Source organism: Papio anubis, chromosome 7 (genome assembly GCF_008728515.1).
Source record: "Papio anubis isolate 15944 chromosome 7, Panubis1.0, whole genome shotgun sequence".
In the NCBI taxonomy this organism is placed as follows: domain Eukaryota; kingdom Metazoa; phylum Chordata; class Mammalia; order Primates; family Cercopithecidae; genus Papio; species Papio anubis.
In genome coordinates this window covers 45,670,581-45,697,027 of record NC_044982.1, presented here as the reverse complement: position 1 = coordinate 45,697,027, position 26,447 = coordinate 45,670,581, and the positions used below count along the sequence as shown (strand labels likewise).

Genomic DNA, 26,447 nt, shown 5'->3' with positions numbered 1-26,447 from the left:
TAATGATGAAAGAAGTTTCAATCTCAGCTCATCTTGGAGCAAATTTAATAAACCTCCCTCTACTCTGCCTTTTAAAGTACTGGATGAACAGGTGGGTCTTACACCCTGGTTTTAAGGTCAGCAACCTTGAAGACTGACAAAGGGATCAAATTCTAAAACTGAAAACTCACTACTTCGAGTACTCTCCCTTTAGCTATCCCTGAATTCTGTGAGAGCTTGTTAGCAGCAGTGCTCTGTGTTTATCTGATTACTTTTGAGTGGGGATTGAGGAGGGGTAATGTGTTGCACAGATTTTCTTTCTGCCTGAAGAGGTATCATACCCTGAGTTTATTTTTAATAATGTTTAATGTTCTGCAGCAAGGCATGTAGATTTGGAGAGGAAAAAAAGTTTTATCTTTACATTGCCTTTATGTTCTTCTGAACATCTTTCTTTGTGGTATTTAAGACTTCTATTACCTTTAATTTTCTATAATTCCAGCTACTTGGGAGGCTGAGGCAGGAGAATCGCTTGAACCAGGGCGGCAGAGGTTGCAGTGAGCTGACATTGTGCCACTACACTCCAGCCTGGGCAACAAAGTGAGACTCCGTCTCAAAAAAAACAAAAACAAAAGGCTGGGGGCGGTGGCTCATGCCTGTAATCCCAGCACTTTGGGAGGATGAGGCGGGTGGATCACGAGGTCAGGAGTTGAAGACCAGCGTGGCCAAGATGGTGAAACCCCGTCTGTACTAAAAATACAAAAACTAGCTGGGCACGGTAGCAGGAACCTATAATTCCAGCTACTTGGGAGGCTGAGGCAGAAGAATCACTTGAACCAGGGTGGGAGAGGTTACAGTAAGCTGAGATCAAGCCATTGCACTCCAGCCTGGGTGACAGAGTGAGACTCTGTCTCAAAACAAAACAAAAAAAAAAGAAATCACCATTATTTTGAGATTGTGATAAATATAAAAATGCCAAGCTTTGATTTGTAAATGAATATTTTTCTTTCCTTTTATGTGTCCATTTTTCTCCCCAACTGCCCATCCAGCTACTTTTTTTGAATTTTAAAATTGCCTACCTTGTTTGTCATATGTGTGCTAGCTATTAGGTTATAAACATCTTGAGGGCAGAGGCTTCATATTTGAACATCGTTTTATATGATCATGGCTATGTAGGTACTTAAATAATATCAGATATTCATGATCGGTTTCAAACGTTCAAATGTCAGAAGTATTAACATATCTTAAAATAATGTAAAGAAAAATACTGCTTAATAAGGAACTACCAAAGTGTAAAGTATAGAAGAAAGAAAATGGGCATAACGGGATTAAATCCCAGCTTTACTGTTATTAGATATGTTTCCATGGGTAAGATATTACTTTACTCTTCTGACTTTGTTTTCTCATTTGGGAAGTTGAGAAATGCTAATAACTTCATATGATTGTTCAGAATATTGAAATCTATACATGAAATGCTAAAACTGGTGCCCAATGTATGCTAGCCATGTGGTAAATAGTAATAATTGGCAACCATAGCGTTACCATTAATGTTTGTTATATTTTGTAGTTAGATATATAAATGAATTATTTTATAATGCCCTTGAACCAAATGCTGAATATTGTTATAAGTATTCTGTCACATACTTAAGTTATATTACTCTCAATGTGTGTTAAAGTATTGGATCACTTACCCCCACCCCATTGGATCATTTCCAGATGGATAATAGAAAAGTAAAACAATAAAAACATCCTTAAGAGAGTGGGAAAAAAACTAGCCACAAAGTGACAAAAGTTATTTACAACATATGTAACTGATAAAAGGCTTAGATCCAGAAGGTATAAATAACTCATATATATGATCTAGAGTCTTGAACAGGCATTTCTAAAAATAGGATAACCAATCCTCAGCCTCATTAGTGACTGGTGAAAGAATATGCAGATTAAAATCACAACACGGCACTAAATACCCACTAGAATGGCTAAACTGGAAATAAAAATCACAGTTGGTTCAAGGGAAAGGTAAAATTTAGAATAGCATAGTATTTACGTGAATTTATTAGTGTCAATTGTTTATTGAATGTGGAGACTGACACAGAATACAGATGAAAGTCTAAATGTTTATGAAGTTAAGTATTTTTATTCTTTTTAGAAAATCCAATCCTGAAATGAAGGATGAAAAGGAACATTAAGCATCTATATCCCAGGGGTTGATTTTGTTGAATGCCTGCTATAAGCCAGCATGGTCTGGCTGCTGGATATGCAGGAATACAAACATTACTTAAGAATTTGTGACCTATGATAGTTCTTTTTTATAATAGGTATTAATTTCTGTTTTTATGTCTTCATAAAATGGATGGTATTCCTGTTTTTACAAATGTGAAAACTGAGTCTTTGAGAGGTTAGATCACATTTAAAAGATGACACTGAAACTAATTTTCTTTCTATTACATCTCATATTTAATTAATGAAAATATTAATAAACTTATACATTCTGATTCAGGTATCCTGTGAGAGCTAAGATTTGAGCTCTTGTTTCTAATAGTGGGCTGATTGTATGGACTAGGTAATTTAAGGGACAGGAGTCAGCATAATAACTTTCTTTTCCTGATCTATTCTACTTAAAAAAAGTCAAACGTAAAATGAAGTCGGATGTGCTCAACTTGGAGAGGAACCAAGGAAAGATGTATAAATATGATTAAGGTTTCTGGAAATAGATCTTTTGAGATGTGACAGAAAAGACTGAATTTATTTGTTTAATAACCTTGAGAAAGTTGAAGGGTTCAAAATGGGCATAAAATAATGACTAAGAAATGAGGATTTAATTATTACATATTCACATAGGTGGAGTTCAGTCAGTCAGTGAACATATTTTGATTAGGAATATTATGAAGGTTGTGCCGGATTTATTATTTGAAGTATATTTTATAGGAATTAAACTCTCAGGGGGTGGAGGAGCGTCAGGCATAGGGTCTTAGAGAAATTATGTAATTTGTGACTTCAGTATTTAAGAAAGTTCTACTTATCACTATTTTATGCATGAATAAGAGAAATTTCTTCTTTTTTTTGTTTTTTGAGACGGAGTCTCACTCTGTCACCCAGGCTGGAGTGCAGTGGCGCGATCTTGGCTCACTGCAACCTCTGCCTCCTGGGTTCAAATGATTCTTCTGCCTCAGCCTCCTGGTTAGCTGGAACTACAGGTGCGTGCCACCATGCCTGGCTAATCTTTTTGTATTTTCAGTAGAGATGGGGTTTCACCATACTGGCCAGCCTGGTCTCGAATTCCTGACCTTGTGATCTGCCTGCCTTGGCCTCCCAAAGTGCTGGGATTATAGGCATGAGCCACAGCACCCGGCCAGAAACTTCATTTTATATATAATTGTGCCCTCTGTGTGGTGATAGCTTTTGAACTCTTAAAGTAAGAGCTACAACTTTGTTTCTTGGTCAGGTGTTAGTTATTTTGATCTATTTGTTTCAAATCCTGTGGATATAATTATGCAGCCTTCTGTTTCTTTATCATTTTACAAATAATTCTAATTATTTTTATGTAGCTTATGGTTATGGTTACTATTCTTCATTACATCATTCTTAGTTGAACCAGTGAACAGACCTCAAAGTTTCCCCCCCCCTCCCCGATTCATTACTAGATAATTTGTGTCAATAAATATCCATGCGAGTAAATCTTAGTCTTTTGGAAACAAGTGAAGGCACATAAATTAGGAATGAGATTCTATGGCTCTGGTGCTTGTTCATTCTATTTTGTTTGTATGCAAACTGGAAATAAACTGAGTCACAAAGATAACCTATGGATGTCAAAAGATAATGTAAGAATTGTTTTTAAGTACTTTTGATAGCCTGTGGTTGGTTTGGGGAGTACTATGGAGAAACATACCATGCATTAACAAAGGGGAAAACTTTTTAAGTATTTTAACCCTGATGTTAAAAAACCCTGATGTTAAAAAACCCTGAGTTTAAAAAAATATTATCTATGGGTGAGCCAAAAGGGAGCAGAGTACTCATTTGTGATATAAATCGCCTTTTCTGAGTGCAACAAATAGGATTTAGCTGTTCGCTTTCAAGCATTGCATATTCCTCTGAACTCATTGGAAGATCTAACCTTGATAAAATATGAGTTATAGAAAATTAATACCCATTTGTATCTGAAAAAGAAAATAAAAATTACATTGAGCAGTCAGTTATGTCCTATAAAACCATAAGTTTGTGCCAAACAGCTTAGATACTTTACCATTTTGCCAAAAAACAGAAAACCAAACTTGACCAAGTGTTATTAATTTGTTCTATTTTTAATATATAATTTGCACTTATGTGGTAGATCAAAGTGTAACAACTAAAGAAGTCATGTGCCCTTTCTCAAGTCTTGTGATATACACATAGTATTAATTTGAATCTATAAATGTATTTTGAAATGTAAATCAAATTAATAATCTTATCAGATCTTTTGGCATATAATTAACTAGGTGAGTATCAGGTGATTATTTTCTCTTAGCTTTTAAATGTCTCCAGTTATGTTATTTCACTAAAGTTATAGTATATTCTAATTTTCACATGGATATCCCTGAAGAGTTACATGTAAGTAAATAGAAATTTGGTTAATTCCATTCTATTTTAAAGAAAATGGAGGTTCTTAAGACTTAAGATAATCCTTGGTGAGTACTTTAATGTGACCTAAATAAAATTTTTATGAAATGAATAGCTTCATGATTAAAATTGTAAATTTGAATTTTGTTATTTCAGAATTGTTTAAAACAGGTCGTCCTTATAATATTATTAGAGGTTTGAATTGTGGCTTCTCTACTATGTATACTAATTGTTGGGCCTTGGGCAAATCACTTTACCTCTTTAAGCCTTAATTACTCAACTCTTGAAAAAGAGATTATGCCTACATTATAGAGTTCCTGAGTATTTTGTGAAGTAATTTTATAAAACTCTCAGGATGCCTGGCTCATTGTAAAGATACTAAGTATAAATAGGTATAGATACAAATAAAAACTATAATAGACCAGTAAATTATGATTGAAGGTGGGGTTTGTGACTTAATAATTGTTAATTTTGTACTGTGTATTTTTTACTAGTTATTTTATCTATAGACTCCTATATAGTAGGGAAAAAACAACAAATTTTCCCCTGCTACACATACTCAGCACAGAACACTTGATCTCCAAAATGTGTGGTTTTTTTTATGGTTGTTATTTCGTTTCTTTTCTTTTCTTTTCTGTACCACACCAAGCAGTTCTGCAGCAGACACCAACAGGATTTCCTACAGTTTAACCCAATTCTGACACTAACTGGAATTAGTGCAAACCCCACCGGGTAAGATCCCAGTACCACACGACTGCTCCCAACTTCAGACATCAGTCGAAAGCTCCAGGTGGTAACCTGTGCTGTTGACTAAATGGCTATAAAAAGTTTCCCATGATCCCTTCCTGTGGTTTATTTGCTAGAGTGGCTCACGGAACTCTGGGAAACACTTATGTCTATTGGTTTATTATAAAGAATGTTACAAAGGATACAGATGGACAGCTACATGGAGAAGATGCATAGGGCAAGGTATGTGGGAAGGTACGTGCATCTTCCATGCCCTTTCAGGGTGGGCTACCATCTTAGCACCTCCATGTGTTCAGCAACCTGGAGGTTCAATGAATCCTGTCCTTTTGGGTTTTTATGGAGGCTTCTTTCCTATAGCCAGGATTGATAAATCACTGGCCACTGGTGATCAACTCAACCTCCTGCCCCTCGCCTCTTCCCAGAGGTAATTGCAAAGTTGGTTCCCTCTGCAATAGGCCCCCATCCTGAGGCTATCCAGGACCGCCCCCCAGCCATCTCATTAGCATACAAAAAGACACCATTTTGGAGACTACAAAGGTTTTAGGAGATGAGTACCAGGAAATGGGATGAACACCATTTGTATTTCTTATCATAAATCACAATATTACAAGTTCCAAATGCCTTTATAACTCTTTCTTATATATTTCCATATTTCTAGGTAACAATTCAGTTGTTCTATAGATATATAAGTGAAAAAACTGAAATATTTAGTGTCAATAGTTGGGAAAATTCACAAATAATGAATTATATGCTATGAATTTTATGTAATATTATTTCCTTTACTATGGTAAAGGAAAAATTGGTAATGGTCAAACTATTGGCTTCAGAATTTATGACAGTGGTTGAATTTATTCCAGAAAATTTGTCTCGTGATCCGTCTAGACTTGAGCATGGGCAGAAATAATGAGTTTGGATTTTCAGTTATATCAGTTACTTTTTAATGAGGACAAGGTAAAATCAGTATTCTATGAATGGTGGGAAGCTTTGACTCTTTTAGTCCCTCTGAGGATAACATTACAGAGGCTTGCAAATGCAGAAATATTCTTAGCCTAGGATGTAGAAATAATGTTTTTCTGCTTAATTTATGAAACACATGTTTTCCTACAAAGTATTCTACATACTGTATAATGCATTGCTTAATGTAATGAGGCAGATTTTCAGCTTTATAGATAATTATATTGGGTGCTAATCTGTTTATCAGTAGGGTTTTATCAAGTTCCTATAACATTTGCAAAGCAGTGATTGCTGTTGGTGTTGCGGATATAGTAATTTTACAAGAATTAGAATTAGGAAAAAAGAGGGAAGATGTGTTTCAATCAGTCTCTGAACATTAACTCACTTAATCTTGAAAACTATCCTGTAGGGTTGATAGTGGTATTCTCATTTATGAGGAATGGAGTATGGAAGACTTAAATTAAACCTAGAGAAAAGTAGAGTTTCAGAAAAATGGAAAGGACGAAGGCATTTCACATTTAAAAATGAGTATGTGGGAGAATTGTTAGCAAAAGAATGGAACGTGTGAATTTAGCCAAGTTTATTCCATAGTTTTCAGGCAGGAATTTTCTTTTGATGAACTTGCACACTAATTTCAAAATACACATTCATTCTTTGGTTCCTAGAAGGTTATATGAAGTTCAGATACATAGATTCACTTTGATGTGTTATAGCTTTTTACTAGTTAGTAATCTGTTGAATAAGTTAAGGGACGCTAAAATTTAGTATTTGTAAATGTTGAAATAAGTTTTCTTTTTTTGGTGATTGCTTAGATTTCTTATAAGGCTCCATCTGCAAATGCTCATGACCAGATATTTCCTGCAATAATTGTTAATGTAATACTTTAATTTTTCAGCTAAGCAGACCTAGTTTTCCTTTGGAATTTTATCAATGCACCATCAGTATTGCCTTGAGTTAACTTTGGTTTTTGTGTTACTATTATGTAGGAAATAATATTAGGTTTTTCTTTGGTTGATCATTTTGTTATATAATTCCTATACAATTTTTATTGCTATTTTGGTCCTCCTCCTTCCCCTTCTCCTTTTTCCTTCTTCCTTCTTCCTTCTTTCTTCTTTCTTCTTCATCATCATCACACATTGTTTATGTATCAGAATACAATTTGCCACAACTTCAGGGGCTTTGGCTAAGTTTGAAAACCAAGGATTACATTCAGTTATTTTTGCATAGTCTCTTTCTTAAACATACTCAACTGATGGATGATATAATACATTCCCATTCTGACAGTGCCCTGCCTCCTGTTAACATTTTTCTACACTAGAAGCTCTTCCCATTTTTGCTGAGAGAGCATCTGGCATCTTCTCCCAGCCTCCATTCCTAATGGTGGATAGAGTTAAGAATATATTGCTGCTTTCTTTTGTTACTTTTTGTTTTATTCCAATACTTTTAATTTCTGGGTTGCATGTGCATGTGGAGGTTTGTTACATAGGTATACACGTGCCACAGTGGTTTGCTGCATCCATCAACTCATCATCTACATTAGGTATTTCTTCTAATGTATCACTCCCCTAGCTTCCCACCCCCCAGCAGGCTCTGGTGTGTGATGTTCCCTCCCTGTGTCCATGTGTTTTCATTGTTCACTCCCACTTACGAGTGAAAACATGTGCTGTTTAGTTTTCTGTTCCTGTGTTGCCATTGCTTTTGGTGTTTTAGACATGAAGTCCTTGCCCATGCCTATGTCCTTTGCAATAAGCCCCCATCCTGAGGCTATCCAGGAATGGTATTACCTAGGTTTTCTTCTATGGTTTTTATGTTTTTAGGTCTAACATTGAAGTCTCTAATCCATCTTGAATTAATTTTCGTATAAGGAGTAAGGAAAAGATCCAGTTTTAGCTTTCTACTTATGGCTAGCCAATTTTCCCAGCACCATTTATTAAATAGGGAATCCTTTCCCCATTTCTTGTTTTTGTCAGGTTTGTCAAAGATCAGATGGCTGTTGATGTGTGGTATTATTTCTGAGGGCTCTGTTCTGTTCCATTGGTCTATATCTCTGTTTTGGTACCAGTACCATGCTGTTTTGGTTACTGTAGCCTTGTAGTATAGTTTGAAGTCAGGTAGCATGATGCCTCCAGCTTTGTTCTTTTGGCTTAGGATTGTCTTGGCAATGTGGGGTCTTTTTTGTTTCCATATGAACTTTAAAGCAATTTTTTCCAATTATGTGAAGAAAGTCATTGGTAGCTTAATGGGGATGGCATTGAATCTATAAATTACCTTGGCAGTATGGTCATTTTCACAATATTGATTCTTCCTATCCATGGTATGTTCTTCCATTTGTTTGTGTCCTCTTTTATTTCACTGAGCAGTGGTTTGTAGTTCTCCTTGAAGAGGTCCTTCACATCCCTTGTAAGTTGGATCTCTAGGTATTTTATTCTCTTTGAAGCTATTGTGAATGGGAGTTCACTCATGATTTGGCTCTCTGTTTGTCTGTTACTGATGTATAAGAATGCTTGTGATTTTTGCACATTGATTTTGTATCCTGAGACTTTGCTGAAGTTGCTTATCAGCTTAAGGAGATTTTCGGCTGAGACGATGGGGTTTTCTAAATATACAATCATGTCATTTGCAAACAGGGACAATTTGACTTCTTCTTTTCCTAACTGAATACCCTTTATTTCTTTCTCTTGCCTGATTGCCCTAGCCAGAACTTCCAACACTATGTTGAATAGGAGTGGTGAGAGAGGGCATCCCTATCTTGTGCCAGTTTTCAAAGGGAATGCTTCCAGTTTTTGCCCATTCAATATGATATTGGCTGTGGGTTTGTCATAAATAGCTCTTATTATTTTGAGATACGTTCCATCAATACCGAATTTATTGAGAGTTTTTAGCATGAAGGTCTGTTGAATTTTGTGGAAGGCCTTTTCTGCATCTATTGAGATAATCATGTGGTTTTTGTCTTTGGTTCTGTTTATATGCTGGATTACATTTATTGATTTGCATATGTTGAATCAACCTTGCATCCCAGGGATGAAGCCCATTTGATCATAGTGGATAAGCTTTTTGATGTGCTGCTGGATTCGGTTTGCCAGTATTTTATTGAGGATTTTTGCATCGATGTTCATCAGGGATATTGGTCTAAAATTCTCTTTTTTTGTTGTATCTCTGTCAGGCTTTGGTATCAGGATGATGTTGGCCTTGTAAAATGAGTGAGGGAGGATTCCTTCTTTTTCTATTGATTGGAATAGTTTCAGAAGGAATGGTACCAACTCCTCCTTGTACCTCTGGTAGAATTCGGCTGTGAATCCATCTGGTCCTGGACTTTTTTTGTTTGGTAGGCTATTAATTATTGCCTCAATTTCAGAGCTTGCTATTGGTCTATTCAGGGATTCAGCTTCTTCCTGGTTTAGTCTTGGGAGAGTGTAAGTGTCCAGGAAATTATCCATTTCTTCTAGGTTTTCTAGTTTATTTGTGTAGAGGTGTTTATAGTATTCTCTGATGGTAGTTTGTATTTCTGTGGGGTCGGTGGTGATATCCCCTTTATCATTTTTTATTGTGTCTATTTGATTCTTCTCTCTTTTCTTCTTTATTAGTCTTGCTAGCGGTCTATCAATTTTATTGATCTTTTCAAAAAACCAGCTCCTGGATTCATTGATTTTTTTGGAGGGTTTTTTGTGTCTCTATCTCCTTCAGTTCTGCTCTGATCTTAGTTATTTCTTGCTTTCTGCTAGCTTTTGAATGTGTTTGCTCTTGCTTCTCTAGTTCTTTTAATTTTGATGTTAGGGTGTCAATTTTAGATCTTTCCTGCTTTCTCTTGTGGGCATTTAGTGCTATAAATTTCCCTCTACACACTGCTTTAAATGTGTCCCAGAGATTCTGGTACGTTGTATCTTTGTTCTCATTGATTTCAAAGAACATCTTTATTTCTGCCTTCATTTCGTTATGTACCCAGTAGTCATTCAGGAGCAGGTTGTTCAGTTTCCATGTAGTTGAGCAGTTTTGATTGAGTTCCTTAGTCCTGAGTTCTAGTTTAATTGCACTGTGGTCTGAGAAACAGTTTGTTATAATTTCTGTTCTTTTACATTTGCTGAGGAGTGCTTTACTTCCAAGTATGTGGTCAATTTTGGAGTAAGTGCGATGTGGTGCTGAGAAAAATGTATATTCTGTTGATTTGGGGTGGAGACTTCTGTAGATGTCTATTAGGTCCGCTTGGTGCAGAGTTGAATTCAATTCCTCCATATCCTTAATAACTTTCTGTCTCGTTTTGATTTGCATATGTTGAAGCAGCGTTGCATCCCAGGGATGAAGCCGACTTGATCGTGGTGGATAAGCTTTTGGATGTGCTGGTGGTTCGGTTTGCCAGTATTTTATTGAGAATTTTTGCATCTATGTTCATCAGGGATATTGGCCTGAAATTTTCTTTTTTTGTTGGTCTCTGTCAGATTTTGGTATCAGGATGATACTGGCCTCATAAAATGAGTTACGGAGGAGTTCCTCATTTTCTATTGTTTGGTATAGTTTCAGGAGGAATGGTACCAGCTCCTCTTTGTACCTCTGGTAAAATTCAGCTGTGAATCTGTATGTTCCTGGGCTTTTTTTGTTTGGTAGGCTATGAATTACTGCCTCCATTTCAGAACTTGTTATTGGTCTATTCAGGGATTTGACTTCTTCCTGGTTTAGTCTTGGGAGGGTGTATGTGTCCAGGAATTTATCCATTTCTTGTAGGCTTTCTAGTTTATCTGCACAGAGGTGTTTATCGTGTTCTCTGATGGTAGTTTGTATTTCTGTGGGATCGGTGGTGATATTCCCTTCATCATATTTTATTGTGTCTATTTGATTCTTCTCTCTTGTTTATTAGTCTGGCTAATGGCCTATCTATTTTTGTTAATCTTGTCAAAAAACTAGCTCCTGTATTCATTAATTTTTTTGAAGGGATTTTCATGTCCCTATCTCCTTTAGTTCTGCTCTGATCTTAGTTATTTCCTGTCTTCTGCTAGCTTTTGAATTTCTTTGATCTTTCTTCTCTAGTTCTTTTAATTGTGATGTTAGTGTGTCAATTTTAGATGTTTCCCACTTTGTACTGTGGGCATTTAGTGCCATAAATTTCCCTTTTAACATTGCTTTAGCTGTGTCCCAGAGATTCTAGTACATTGTGTCTTTGTTCTCATTGGTTCAAAGAACTTCTTTATTTCTTCATTAATTTCGTTATTTACCCAGTAGTCATTCAGGAGCAGATTGTTCAATTTCCATGTAATTCCGCAGTTTTGAGTGAGTTTCTTAATCCTGAATTCTAATTTGATTGCACTGGTGTGTGAGGGACCGTTTGTTATGATTTTTGTTCTTTTCCATTTTCTGAGGAGCGTTTAACTTCCAATTAGGCGGTCACTTTTAGAATAAGTGCTCTGTGGCATTGAGAAGAATGTATATTCTGTTGACTTGAGGTGGAGAGTTCTGTAGATGTCTATTAGGTCCACTTTCTCTAAAGGTAGTTCAAGTCCTGTATATCCTTCTTAATTTTTTATGTTGTTGATCAGTCTAATATTGACAGTGGGGTGTTAAAGTCTCCCACTATTGGGAGGGAGTTTGTGTGGGAGTCTAAGTCTCTTTGTGGGTCTCTAAGAACTTGGTTTATGAATCTGGGTGCTCCTATATTGGGTGCATATATATTTACGATAGTTAGCTCTTCTGGTTGCATTGATCCCTTTACCATTATGTAGTGCTCTTTCTTTCTTTTCTTTCCTTCCTTCCTTCCCTCCTTTCCTTCCTTCCTTCCTTCCTTCCTTCCTTCCTTCCTTCCTTCCTTCCTTCCTTCCTTCCTTCCTTCCTTCCTTCCTTCCTTCCTTCCTTCCTTCGTTTTTTTGTTCATTAGTTCGTTCATTTGTTCCAAGTCAGTTCTATCATAGTCTAGTATTTCATGCCTGGCTTTTTTTTGCTTTCTATTTGCTTGGTAAATATTCCTCCATCCCTTTATCTTGAGCCTATGTGGATTTTTTGCATGTGAGGTGGGTCTCCTGAAGACAGCACACCAATGGTTGTTCACGCTTTATCCAATTTGCCAGCCTGTGTCTTTTAATTGGGGCATTTAGCCTGTTTACATTTAAGATTAATATTGTTATGTGTGAATTTAATCCTGTCATCATGATGCTAGCCGGTTATTTTGCCTGTTAGTTGACGCAGGTTCTTCATAGTGTCGATGGTCTTTACAATTTGGTATGTTTTTGCCCGTACCAGTGTTTTCTTTCCATGTTTAGTGCTTCCTTTAGGAGCTGTTGTAAAGCAGGCCTGGTGATGACAAAATCTCTCAGCATTTGCTTGTCTGTAAAGGATTTTATTTCATCTTTGCTTATGAAGCTTAGTTTGGCTGGATATGAAATTCTGGGTTGAAATTTCTTTTCTTTAAGAATGTTGCATATTGGCCCCCACTCTCTTCTGGCTTGTAGGGTTTCTGCAGAGAGATCTGCTGTTAGTCTGATGGGCTTCAAGGGTAACCTGACTTTTCTCTCTGGCTGCCCTTAGCATTTTTCCTTCATTTCAACCATGGTGAATCTGACGATTATGTGTTTTGGGGTTGCTCTTTTCGAGGAGAATCTTTGTGGTGTTCTCTGTATTTTCTGAATTTGAATGTTGGCCTGTCTTGCTAGGTTGGGGGAGTTCTCCTGAATAATATTCTGAAGAGTGTTTTCCAACTTGGTTCCATTCTATCCGTCACTTTCAGGTACACCAGTCAAACGTAGGTTTGATCTGTTCACATAGTCCCATATTTCTTGGAGGATTTGATCATTCGTTTTCATTATTTTTTCTCTAATTTTGTCTTCACGCTTTATTTCATCAAGTTGATCTTCAGTCTCTGATATAGTTTCTTCTGCTTGATCAATTTGGCTATTGATACTTTTGTATGCTTCACGAAGTTCTTGTGCTGTGTTTTTCAGCTCCATCAGGTCATTTATGTTCTTCTCTGAACTGCTTAGCAATTCCTCTAACCTTTTTTCAAGGTTCTTAGCTTCCTTGCATTGGGTTATAACATGCTCCTTTAACTCAGAGGAGTTTGTTATTACCCACCTTGTGAAGCCTACTTCTGTCAATTCGTCAAACTCATTCTCCGTCCAGTTTGCTCCCTTGCTGGTGAGGAGTTGTGATCCTTTGGAGGAGAAGAGGTGTTCTGCTTTTTGGAATTTTCAGCCTTTTTACACTGGTTTTTCCTCATCATCATGGATTTATCTACCTTTGGTCTTTGATGTTGGTGACCTTCAGATGGGGTTTTTGTGTGGACATCCTTTTTGTTGATGTTGATGCTATTCCTTTCTGTTTGTTAGTTTTCCTTTTAACAGACAGGCCTCTCTGCTGCCTGTCTGCAGGAGTTTGTTGGAGTTCCACTCCAGGCCCTGTTTGCCTGGGTATCCCCAGCAGAGGCTGCAGAACAGCAAAGATTGCTGGCTCATCCTTCCTTTGGAAGCTTCGTCCCAGAGGGGCACTGGCTAGATGCCAGACAGAGCTCTCCTGTATGAGGTGTTTTTCAACCCCTGTTGGGAGGTGTCTCCCAATCAGGAGGGACAGGGGTCAGGGACCCACTTGAGGAGGCAGTCTGTCCCTTAGCAGAGCTTAAGTGCTGTGCTGGGAGATCTGCTGCTGTCTTCAGAGCTGGCAGGCAGGAATGTTTATGTCTTCTGAAGCTGCACCCATAGACTCTCCTTCCCCCAGATGCTCTGTCCCAGGGAGATGGGAGTTTTATCTATAAGCCATTTACTGGGGCTGCTGCCTTTCTTTCAGAGATGCCCTGCCCGGAGAGGAGGAATCTAGAGAGGCAGTCAGGCTGTAGCAGCTTTGTGGCGATGCAGTGGGCTCCGCCCAGTCCAAACTTCCCTGACGCTTTGTTTACACTGTGAGGGGAAAATCACCTACTCAAGCCTAAGGAATGATGGATGCCCCTACCCCCACCAAGCTCAAGTGTCCCAGGTCGACTTCAGACTGTTATGCTGGCAGTGAGAATTTTAAGCCAGTGTTTCTTAGCTTGCTGGGCTCTGTGGGGGTGGGATCCGCTGAGCTAGACCACTTGGCTCCCTGGCTTCAGCCCCCTTTCCAGGGGGAATGAATGGTTCTGTCTCGCTGTCATTCCAGGCACCACTGGGGTATGAAAAAAGAAACTGCAGCTAGCTCAGTGTCTGCCCAAATAACCGCCCAGTTTTGTGCTTGAAACCCAGGGCCCTGGTGGCATAGGCATCTGAGGGAATCTCCTGGTCTGTGGGTTGCAAAGACCGTTGAAAAAGCATAATATCTTGACTGGAGTGCACTGTTCCTCATGGCGCAGTCCCTCATGGCATCCTTTGGCTAGGGGAGGGAATTCCCTGACCCCATGTGCTTCCTGGGTGAGGTGATGCCCCATCCTGCTTTGGCTCGCCCTCCATGGGCTGCACTCACTGTCTAACCAGTCCCAACGAGATGAACCAGGTACCTCAGTTGGAAATGTAGAAATCACCCACCTTCTGCATTGATCATGCTGCAAGCTGCAGACCGGAGCCGTTCCTATTTGGCCATCTTGACCTCTTTTGTTACTTTTAATCAGAGCCTTTCCTAGATGCTGCCATGGTAGTTTGGAGCCTCCACTGAGTCCCTGCTTTGCTGTCTGTTTCCTTTTGGTCTCAAAGTGGTCTAGGACTTATGACTCTTAGGATATTGAGCTCAGAGGTGTTAAATATTCTTAAAGGGAGCAAGAGCTTTTAGCTATAGTATTTAATATTCTGTGGGTTAACAAAGCATTATAAGATGATTATTGAGATTGAGAATTTTTAATAATAGGCTTCTAATGAATGCATGAAAGACCTGTAGTCTTTGTAAGTTGGGAAATTCCCATAGGAATCTCTATTAATGCTTTTCTTTTATTCCTGATGTTAGTAATTTATATCCTCTGGCTTTTTTTTCCCCCTCTGATCAACCTGGCTAGAGGTTTATTGGTTTTCTCGATCTGTTCAGAGAACCAGTTTCCAGTTTTTGCTTTTATTGATTTTTTTTTTTGAGACAGGATCTCATTTTGTCACCCGGGCTGGAAAGTAGTGGGGGTGATCACTGCTCAATACAGGTTCCACTTCCTGGGCTCAAGCAGTTATCCTGCCTCAGCCTCCTGAGTAGCTGGGACTACAAGAGGGCACTATCACACTTGGCGAATTTTTTTTGTTTTTAGGAGAAACAGGATCTCCTTATGTTGCTCAGGCTAGTCTCGAACTCCTGAGATCAAGCAATCCTCCCACCTGGCAAAGTGCTGCGATTACAGGCATAAGCCACTACACTGAGCCCTGATTTTTTTTTCTGTTAGTCTGTTTTCCATTCCATTGATACATATTTTTAAATTTCTTTTCTTCTCTTTAAATCAGATTTAATTTGCTTTGTTTTTCTAGTTTCTAAAGGTGGAAGGGATGGCAGCAGCAGTCACTGCAAAGACACCAGCTGCAGTGGGGAAGGTGTGGCTGGGGCTGCCCTCTACATGGAGCCAGTAGGAGCCGGGAACAGGTGGGAGTCTTGCCCCCTTCCCAGTTGGCGGGGCAGGAGCCCTCTGCTCCTGGTGGCAGCTGCAGCTGCCCACCTATGGTTGTGGATCTGGGCGTCCCTGCACTCTCGGGGGCCTAGAAAGCCCCACTGCCCCTCCAGGCTTGGAAGTGCCTGCTTCTGCTGCCTGGCCTTTTTCTGCTCCCTAAGCCCGTTCCAGGGTAGAGCAAGTTGTGGCCAATCCTGGGTGCCATGCTTGGGGCAGCACTGACCCGCCAGCCTCCTGTTGCCTCAGCCACCTCTGGACTTTGGGGAATGAGGAGCATGGGAGGGAGGCCAGTGGGTCCCTGAGTGTGGCTCTGTGTGAGCTTGCAGGTGCCCCTCCCACAAACAGAGTGGGTACCCTGGACAACATGATTGATTGTGGCAGGAGGCAGATGGGCTCCTGGGTGGAAAGGTGTGAGTCCCTGATGAAGTCCTACTTTTAAGCCAGGAATAGTCTGAAGCCTGGGAGCTGGACTGTCAGTTCTGAGTGGAATCAGCAGCCCCAGAGTGAGAACTTACTGTGCCTTTATGAGCCTGCCCATGGCTACCCATGGACCAATTAGCATACACATACTTCCTTCTGAGCCCATAAAAATCCCAGACCCAGCCAGACTCACACAGATGTTGGGACTACCAGCTGTGGAAAGGAGCTACCCACTCTGGGTCTCCTCTCTGCTGAGAGCTGGACACTTGTCTAGACGACCTGCAGAGAGGAGCTACCCCCTTCCAGTCTACTGAGAGCTGTTCTTTTGTTCAATAAAACTCCTCTCTCCCTTGCTCACCTTCCAGTTGTCCACATACCTCATTCTTCCTGTATATGGGATAAAAACTCTGGACCAGGTGAATGGTCCCTCAGGCGGGACTGAAAGAGCTGTAACACAAACAGGACTGAAATACGTCCCCCTGCTCACCATGTTTGGGGGTGATGCGAAGGAGAGAAGAGCTGCAGCTCTTCAGGAAACCCAGACCTAGGGGCTCCTAGAGCCAGAGCTATGATGCCCTCTTTGGGCTCTGTGGTTTCTGTTATCTCCAAGCTTTCCACTGTCACCATGTGCCTCTCGTCCAGACGTGGGTGCCTGCAGTGGAAGCCACTTGTGGTGCATCTGATCCAGCCTCAGGCTTGCATGGAACAAGTGCCTGGAGCTGCCCACCCTGCTGCAGCAGCTGGCATGCCTGACTGTGCTTTCTTGCCAGACCCTGTACTCATGTACCCGTTACTGCTCTGTGCCTGACTCGCCTTTGGCAGGTGTGAGATCTGGGCCGATGGCATGAGCAGTGCACAGCCTATCAGGCTGAGTGGGTGGAATGAGCCCAGTGGGCCCAAGCAAAACTTGGACAAAAGTGCCACCAGCCACAGAGGTTTCCGGCTGGAAAAGCGGCACCCTGCGGATCCCTAGAAAGAAACTTAGATTATTGATTTGAGGTCTTTCTAATTTTTAAATTACAGATATTAAATGTTATACATTTTCTTTTACGTGTTTCTTGAGTTACATCTGCAAGATTTTGACACCTTGCAACAGTTTGAGTCCTCCGAGAAGCAGATGCCAGCATGGGTTAAATGTGCAAAAAATGTATTAGGGAAAAATGCGTGTGTGAGAAAATGAAAAGGGAGCTGTAGGAGACTAAGAGAGTCATCAGACTGTGATGTTGGTTTGACCTCAAGTTAAGAAAGAGCGAAGGTTGGATAAAAGCATCTCAGACTACAGTGTATTTCTAAGGAAAGTTTGGCAAGTTGACTGGGGAGTTCTTGTGCCAAAGTTTTCTGGCAGAGAAGTCTCGTATCACCCAACCAGGGAACTACATTAGTATTCCTGCCTTACTCAGTCATTGGCTGGAAGCAGCCCATGGGAATCATGACCTTGGTGTAAATGCAGTGATGCATTTCAGAGTGCATCAGCTGGGACCCTTGATCCCAGTCCTTATACTCCATCATAGTTGTTACTGAGTTCTAGTTACTTTCATTATAGTCAAAGAACATACGTTAAAGGATTTCAAACATCTTTATTATTATTATTTTTTTTGAGATGGAGTTTCATTCTTGTTGCCCAGGCTGGAGTGCAACGGCATGATCTCCGCTCACCGCAACCTCTGCCTCCCGGGTTCAAGTGATTCTCCTGCCTCAGCCTCCTGAGTAGCTGGGATTACAGACATGTGCCACCATGCCCGACTAATTCTTTGTATTTTTAGTAGAGATGGGATTTCACTGTGTTAGCCAGGATGGTTTTGATTTCCTGACCTCAGGTGATCTGCCTGCCTCAGCCTCCCAAGGTGCTGGGATTACAGGCATGAGCCACCGCATTTGGCCCGGATTTAAAGAAATTGCCCAGAGTATGGTCTATCTTGATGAATACTGTTTTGTGAACTTGAGGATAATTTCTGTTTGGCTCTTAGGCAGAATGTTTTGTAAATGTCAGTTAGGTCAAGTTACTTGATGTTAAAATTTCTTGTTTTCTTACTGATTTTCTCTCTCTCTTTCCCTCTCTCCCTCTCTCCCTCTCTCTCTCTCCCTCTCTCCCTCTCTCCCTCTCTGCCTTTCCCTTTCTCTCCCTTTCTATCTCCGCTTTCTCTCCTCCCTCTCTCACACCTCTCTCTTTCACTCTCTGTCTCTCCTTTGTTTATTATTTTTCTAGTCTATATTTTATGTGTGTACTTTAGGTGGCTGCTATTATTAAGCCTTCAATTTCAGTGATCTTTTCTTCTGTAGTGTCTAGGCTGTTATTTATCTTGTTATATTTTTCATTTTAAAGTTCTGTGTGTTTTTAACACATACAACACATAAAGTTGTATGTGTTTTTAATCTTTAGATGTTCTGTTGGGGTGTTTTTTGCACCTTCGATTTCTCTCATATTCATATTTCTTCTCTACCTTCATGAACATGTGGAACATATTTATACTAGCTGTATTAATATCCTTGTCCTGCTAATTTCACATCTCTGTCCTTTCTGAGTCTGCTTCTATTGACTGATTTTTTTTTTCCTGAGGTGCGTTATATATTTCCGTCTTTTTGGAATATCTGGTAATTTTCGGTATTCCATTAAATATTATAAGACTTTGGGGATGCAGTTAAGTTAGCTATAATCTATTATATCCTTGCAAGTCTTGCTTTTAAGCATTGTTAGCATGTACAAGAACAGATTTTAATGTTACGCTAATTTATCTCCACTTTCATGGTGATACTATTCTGAGGACCCTATCTGATGCCATATGTATTTATTGAGAGGTCTTTTTAACTTGTTTATTGGGAATATATGAACTGTTTCTGTGTGAGCTTTGAGAATTGTTTAATATGTTGCTTTCCAGGTTCATTTCTTAGTCTTCAGTAGTTTCCACTCATGTGCAGCTCAAAACCCAGGCAAAAGTTGAGGACATCACTGTGAAGATCTCTAGAGCAGACGTGGACAAATGGCAGCTCACTGGCTAAATCCCACCTGCTACTTGTTACTGCAATTAAAGTTTTATTGTAACACAGCCATTCTCATTCATTTACATATATTTTTTCTGCTTTTGCATTATAATAGCATCATTGGATAGTTATGATGCAGATCATATGGCCTGCAAAGCCTAAAATATTTTTCTGCTCCTTGCAGAAAATATTTGTTAACTCCCACTTTAGAGTTTTTATCTCTGTGTGACATTTTCCTCTCTGGTAATCTGCCCTGCAAATTATAACTACCCTAGGATCCCTGAAGTCTGATTTTCGTCTCCTTGACTCCTAGGCTCTGTTTGGGTTACTTCTCTATGTATTATAGCCTGGAAATGGCCTCCATGCAGGAAGCCAGGGCAATCAAAGGGTTCATTTCATTTGTTTTTCTTCTCTTGGGGCTCACAGTTCTGTACTGGCTGTTACTCAATTTCTGGAAACTGTTGTTCTTATTTTGTTCAGTTTTCTAGTTGCTTAAGGTGGGAAATGGTCAATCTGGTCTCGTTATTGTATAATGGTCTTATGCAGGAGAAGCAGCAGAATATTTTGAGACTTGTTTTTGTTGTTTTGTGTATCAGGAATTAGTTGCTTTATATTGCTATGTAATATTCTATTTGTTTGAATATAAATGATCCTAAATTTATTTGACGGGGCAAGTCTAGATAAACCCATCAAGTTGAAAATACCATAAGTCAAAAATGCATTTAATATACCTAACCTGCCGAACATCATAATTTAGAATAGGCTTCCTTAATACAAGTACTCAGAACACTTACATTAGCCCAGCATCATGAGAGAGAATACTTTTCTTCATTGGATTGCTTTCACATTTTTGGTGCCTTTGCTGAAAATCAATTGACTGCATATAAGTTTAGGTCTATTTCTGTTTTCCTTATTCTGTTTCAGTAACTTATTATCTTGATTACTATAGTAATTCTTGAATTAAAGTAGTATAAGTCTTCCAATTTTTTCTTTTTCAAGATTGCTTTTTGCATATCCTTAACATTTTAGATTCAGTTTGTCAGTTTTTACAAATATTCTTGGTAAAAGTATAATTGACATTCTGTTGAATCTATAGATAAATTTAGGGAGAATTAACATCTAAAATACTAAGTCTTCCAGTACATGTACATGGTATGCTTCATTTATTTAGGGCCTCTTTATCTCAGCAATGTTTTGTAGTTTTCAGTGGTCTATGTTAGACTTATTGTCATTTTTTTCCCTAAATATTTTATGTGTGGGATACTCTCTTCAAGGAAGTAGTTATTTCAAATTTCATTTCCCATTGCTTAATCCTGGTATATATATATTTACATTGGGCTTGCATGTGATGAGCTTTTCTATTTTACTTATTGAGTAGTCGTTTTTAGATTTTTTAGGATTGCTTATATAAACAATTGTGTTAACTGCATTTAGATACAGTTTTACTTCTCTGCCTTTTGTTTCTGTTACTTGCCCTATTGCAGTGCCTTTTTCCTCACCTAAGGGAGAAATCAGTTAGTCTTTTGACATTATATGTCAAACTAGCTGTAGAATGTTCATGAATGTCTTTCATCAGATTGAGGAAAGTTCCTTCCATTTCTAGAGTACTAAAATTTTTGAAAAATTGTGAGTACGTGTTGAATTCTGTCAAGTGCTTTTTCTGCATTTATTAAATAGCATTTTTCTTTATGCTGTTAGTGACTTAAATTGACTCATTTTTATATATTAAATTAATTTTGCATTCTTGTGATAAATTCTACATGGTTATGATATATGTGAATTCAATTTGATAATATTTTTATTAAGGATTTTTGTGTCTGTATTTATCAGGGATATTGCTCCATACTTTTCCTGTAGATGTCTTTGTTTAGCTTTGGAGTAATATGATAATGTTTTTATCAGTAATGCTAGCAATGGTTTTGTTAGGGCCTTTGGCTTCACTTGAAAATGGGGTGTACTACCTTACGTTTGAAAGAGTTTGTATGAAATTAATGTTATTTTTTTCTTACGTGTTTTTATAGGATTCAGTAGTGAAACCATCTGGGACTCTAATTTGTTTGTATATAGGTTTTTTTTTTTAAAAAAAACAGTTAAATAAAGATATAAACTACTCAGCTTTTCTGTATTTTTTTTAGTAAGTTGTATTTTTCAGAGAATTTGAGAATTTCATCTAAAGTATATTTGTTTACATAAAGTTGTTTATAATATTTTCTTAATTCTTTAAATGCCTATAAGAGTTACACTGCTAATTTTTAAAAAAATTCTTCCCAGCACTCTGCCTTTAATCTTGATTAGTCTAGGGAGATGTTGATCTAGTCACTGAATCATTTTTTCCTTAAACAGTTATTGTAGTATAATTTACATACAATAAAATCCACTCCCATTAAGCATATGATTTAATTATTTTTTAGTAATATTAAAGATATATGCAACCATAATCTTGTTTTACAATATTTTATCACCTGCAGAAGATGCCTTGTGATAGTTGATAGTTAATTCTGCTTTCACTCCAAGCCCTAGGCAACCACTTCTCTACTTTCTGTGTCTGTATAGTTGTCTTTTTTGACATTTTCTATAAATGGAATAAATACAATATGTAGTCTTTTGAGTCTAGCTTCTTTGACTTAGTGTAAAGTTTTTGTACTTCATCCTTGTTATAGTATGGCTTTGTTAGACTTTAGCATGAGAATAATATTGACCCCATAGAATGTTTTGGAAAATATTCCCTTGTCCTCTGTTTTCTAGAGAGTTTCTGAAGCATTGGTATTATTTCTTCTTGAAATGTTTGATGGAATTTACCAGTGAACCATCTGGTTTTGACTTTTTTTAATGAGAGGGATTTCCAGAACTGTTTCAATTTCTTTACTTACAATAAGCCTATTCACACTTCCTCTTTCTATCCCCCTCTTTCTTTTTCCTTTCTCTCTTTTTCCTCCCTCCCTTTCCTCCCCTTTCCTCCCCTTCCCTATTCTCCTATTCCTTTTTCTTTTTCCTTCATTCCTTGTCTTGATATTTTGAGTATTCATAGAAATTGGTCGGTTTCATCTAAGTTGAATTTCTGTAGGGTCAGGATCATGTTCACTCTTCTTATTTTGGTAGTTTTGTTCCTTCTCTCTTTTTTCCCTTGGCATATCAACCTAGCAGTGTGACAGTTTTGTTGATCTTTTCAAAGAATCAACCTTGGTTTTAAGAATTAAAAAAAAATTTTTTTTAATTTCTATTTCATTGATTTCCATTCTAATATTTATGGTTGTCCTTCTGCTTATATGCTTTGCTCTTCCTAATTTCTTAAGGTGGAAATTTGGGTTATTTATTTGAGGTCTTTCTCTTTTCTAAAAATAGGCATTTAAAGCTATAATATCTCTACACACTGCTTTTGCTACAATAATATGTTGTATTTTCATATTCATACAATTGGACACATTTAAAAAATTTTTCTTGTGATTTCTTGTTTGACCATGGATTATATAGAAGTAGTTGTTCTAATTTAATTCCACTGTGGTTTGAGGGCATACTTTGTATGATCCCAATTTTTAAAATTTACTGTTACTTATGTTATGGCCAAATATATTTTTTATTGTGGAGGATGTTCCACAAGTACTTGAAATTTTATTCTATATTTGGGAAGAATGTGTTAGATGTTAGTTACATTATGTTGCTTGATGGTTATGTTGAAGTCTTCTGTGTCCTTACAGATTTTCTGTCTAGTTTGTCTTACCAATTATTGAGTGGAGTTTTGAAATCTCTGACTATTATTGTTGAATTGTTTATTTCTCTCTCAGTTCTGTCCAGTGTTGCTTCCTGTATTTTGGAACTCCTTTTCTGTGTTTATAATTTTTATATCTTCATGATATTGACCCTTTTATCATTATGAAGTACTTTTGTCTCTAGTTAACTGTTTTTGTCTTAAAGACTTGTTTTGTTTTAGTAGAGCTACTTCAGGTCTCTTATGGTTATTGTTTACATTGTTTGTCTTGTTTCACAATTCTGCTTTCAACCTATTTTATATCTTTGATTCTAATGTGTGCTGGATCTTTTCCATTTGGATAGTCTTTGTTTTTGTAGTGTTCAAGCTAATTACATTTAATGTTTGTTTTGTGTATTTCTCATGGTGTTTTTTTGTTCTTCTCTTCCTCATTTATTGCCCTTTTTGTGTTAAATAGATATTTTCTTGTGCACATTTAAATTTCTTTCTTTTTACCATGCATATTTTTAGATGTTTTTATATCGGTTGGCCTAGAGTTACAATATGCATATTGACTTATGAGAATTGACTTCATATTAATACTAATTCAGTATTAGTAATATGTAGAATATTTAATTCTGTTTAGCTTCCTTCCTTTTCCTCTCCTGGAGAGTGCCATTGTCATATATATTATGTTTTATATGCTGTAAGATTAACCATACAGTTTTACAGGTTTTTTTTTTTTTGCAGCTGTTTTGTGAATTAGTTAAGAGGACTAAAGAGAGAAAAGTTTTCATTCAGTCCTTTAGATTTGTGTATGTAATTACCTTTTGAGTATTCTTCATTTCTTTGTGAATATGTGAGTTACTGCTTGGTATCATTTCCTTTTAGCCTGCAGGACATCTTTACTATTTTTACAGATTCCTCAGTCTTTACCCGGGAATGTCTTTATTCTGCCCCAGTTTTGTAGGGTAGTTTATTTGGATAAAGAATTCTTGGTTTAGTATTTTTCTTTCAGCACTTTGAATGTATCGTTCCACTACCTTCTAACTTCTGTGATTTCTGATGCTAAGTCAGCTGTTAGTCTTATTGAGGGTCCCTTGTGTGTGATAAGTATTTTGTCTTTTGCTGCGTTTCAGATTTTCTCTTTGTGTTCGTCTTTCTATATTTTTAGGGCCTAGTAGGGCTTTAACTTTACTAATTTTGTCACCCTTTTTGGGCTTTAGTATAAACTGGTAGTTTAGATTTTCATTGTGTTTTAAAAATAGTTACAGCCTGAATTTATTTTTATATGATTCCCTCAAACCTTATATAATTTTCCTCAAGCTTTTATTGCCATGTAATTCAATAATACCTCTCTGAGGAATGACTACTTAGGGCATCTTTGTTATAAGAAATAGTGATACGTATTAATTTTTTTGTTTTACTTCATGTTGTGGCGTTATGTACTGTTGCTTTCAGATTTTTCTCTTCACGGGATTTCATAAACATATCCCCTATAGATTTATTTACTCTATGTATGTCACATAAAAAACACATGTATAAAAATAAGGCTTATAATAATTAAATATATTGACTTTTCCTGAGGACTATATGATCTTAATAAGATGTTTTCCTCTTGATAAATATTGAATGATAATCTTTAAGACTAGGTAAAACATACCACAGTATATTTAGTATTTGCATTGAGACATGTATTAGTCTCTTTAAGAGTTAATGTCTATAAATATTTAACTCTGGACTATGTCATTGTCAAGTAATATTTTGGGCTAGAGTTCCCCACTGGGTATCTAATTTTGTTGCCTTATTCTTTTAGAAGTGTTACTGTGAGCAATAGCCAGGCAACTGAAAGAAAGGAGGTGAGTGGGACCCAAAAAAGGGGACAAAGACAGATGGAAAGGAAATAAAATAATAAGAAATTTCTTAAACAGTGTTTGTTTTGGATAGTTTTCTTGTTAAGCACATGGAAATACTTTGCACATTTGAGAATCACTGACTTACATGCTATTTTGGAGAAACAGCAAATCACTCATGTAATATAAATACAATTATAGATTTCTTCGCTATAATTTTTTATTTCTGGGGCTTACTTTTTCATAAGATACAAAACAGTTCCTTCTTTCAGATCATTGCTTAACACTGTATTTGGAGGATTGTAAATTTAAATGGAATGGTACAATTAATGCAATAAATGATAGATATTCAAAATTTCTGAATACTCATAGTCTTGTTGAGTTATATTCTGCTCTAAACATGAATGTTACTAATGAGAGTGGACTTTTTAGTATACGCCTGAAGTCAATATAATGAAGTGTTTTGAACTGCCCGTGGTCCTAGATTTCTCATATGTCTGTTATTATAGTAATAAGATAGTAATAAGGTAAGACTGAAGAGCATTTTATAGTATTCAGTGAACTTGCATGTAAATATGCACTGTGGATGTTATTAATTCTCTTCTTTTTTTTACAGATATGATCACTAAGCACAGGTGGACAGTGGAAGTCAGAGTGAGAGTATATGGCTATAGATTATATAATTCTTTTTCCATTGTACCACCAGTAAGGAATTCAATACAGAAAATAATGTCGATACTGAACAAATAATTTTTTCTTTGGTAGGAGGTTCTATATTGCTGTTGTGTATTCTTAGTTTCTTTCTTTCCTTCTTTTTTTTTTAATGGGGTGTCCCTCTGTCACCCAGCATGGAGTGAAGTGGCATGATCTCGGCTTACTGCAACCTCCCCCTCCTGGGTTCAAGTGATTCTCCCACCTCAGCCTCCTGAGTGGCCGGGATTACAGGCACCCGCCACCACACCAGACTAGTTTTTGTATTTTTAGTACAGATGGGATTTCACCATTTTGGCCATGCTGATATCAAACTCCTGACCTCAGGTGATACACCTGCCTCAGCCTCCCCAAGTACTGGAATTATAGGTGTGGGCCACCTCACCCGGCCTTATTTAGTTTCTTGAATGAGGATTATTGATATGATATGGCTGTGTAAAATAGTCTTTTTATTTCTGTATTATTGATTTTCATTTTAGAAATTAGATCCATAAATGTAATTACTTCTGATGCATGGCCTTTTATCCTTGAAATGGTAAATAACACGTACTTTTTCATTGCTGTTACCCATTCTAGCAAAGTTCCACTGTTGTATCAAAGATATTCAAGTTCTTTTCCATGTTCTGCATAGTAGCAACATGTACTTTTGCACTAGGAGCATTTGAGGCGAGAATGACAAGTAATGGGGAGTAATTGTAGCCTCCTGTTACTATGTTTCATGACACAACCAAGAGACTTTTTTTCTTGCCTTTATATAGAAGATAGGCAGAATACCAGTGTGATAGGTATTGGGTTTTAATGTTTGAGAGCTTCAAATTCTGGCTCTGTGAGTTATGCTTATGGGACTTAGGCAAATAATCTTATTCATGCTTGGAATATACCTTACAGTGTATTGTTTGTGAGAATAAGATAATATAGTGAAATGCTCAAAGAAAATTCTTTAAACAGCCTTCTTAGGTGTTGTCAAATGCTAAGATCAGTTCCTCCACAGATAATGTGGTAGATTAAC

The 26,447-nt window shown here is 37.5% G+C and overlaps 1 protein-coding gene across 4 annotated transcripts in view; it reads left to right on the top strand.

The window, feature by feature from the left end:
- The window catches only part of MNAT1 (MNAT1 component of CDK activating kinase), a 240,680-nt gene that overhangs the window by 92,826 nt on the left and 121,407 nt on the right, over positions 1-26,447 (top strand). The window lies entirely within an intron of this gene.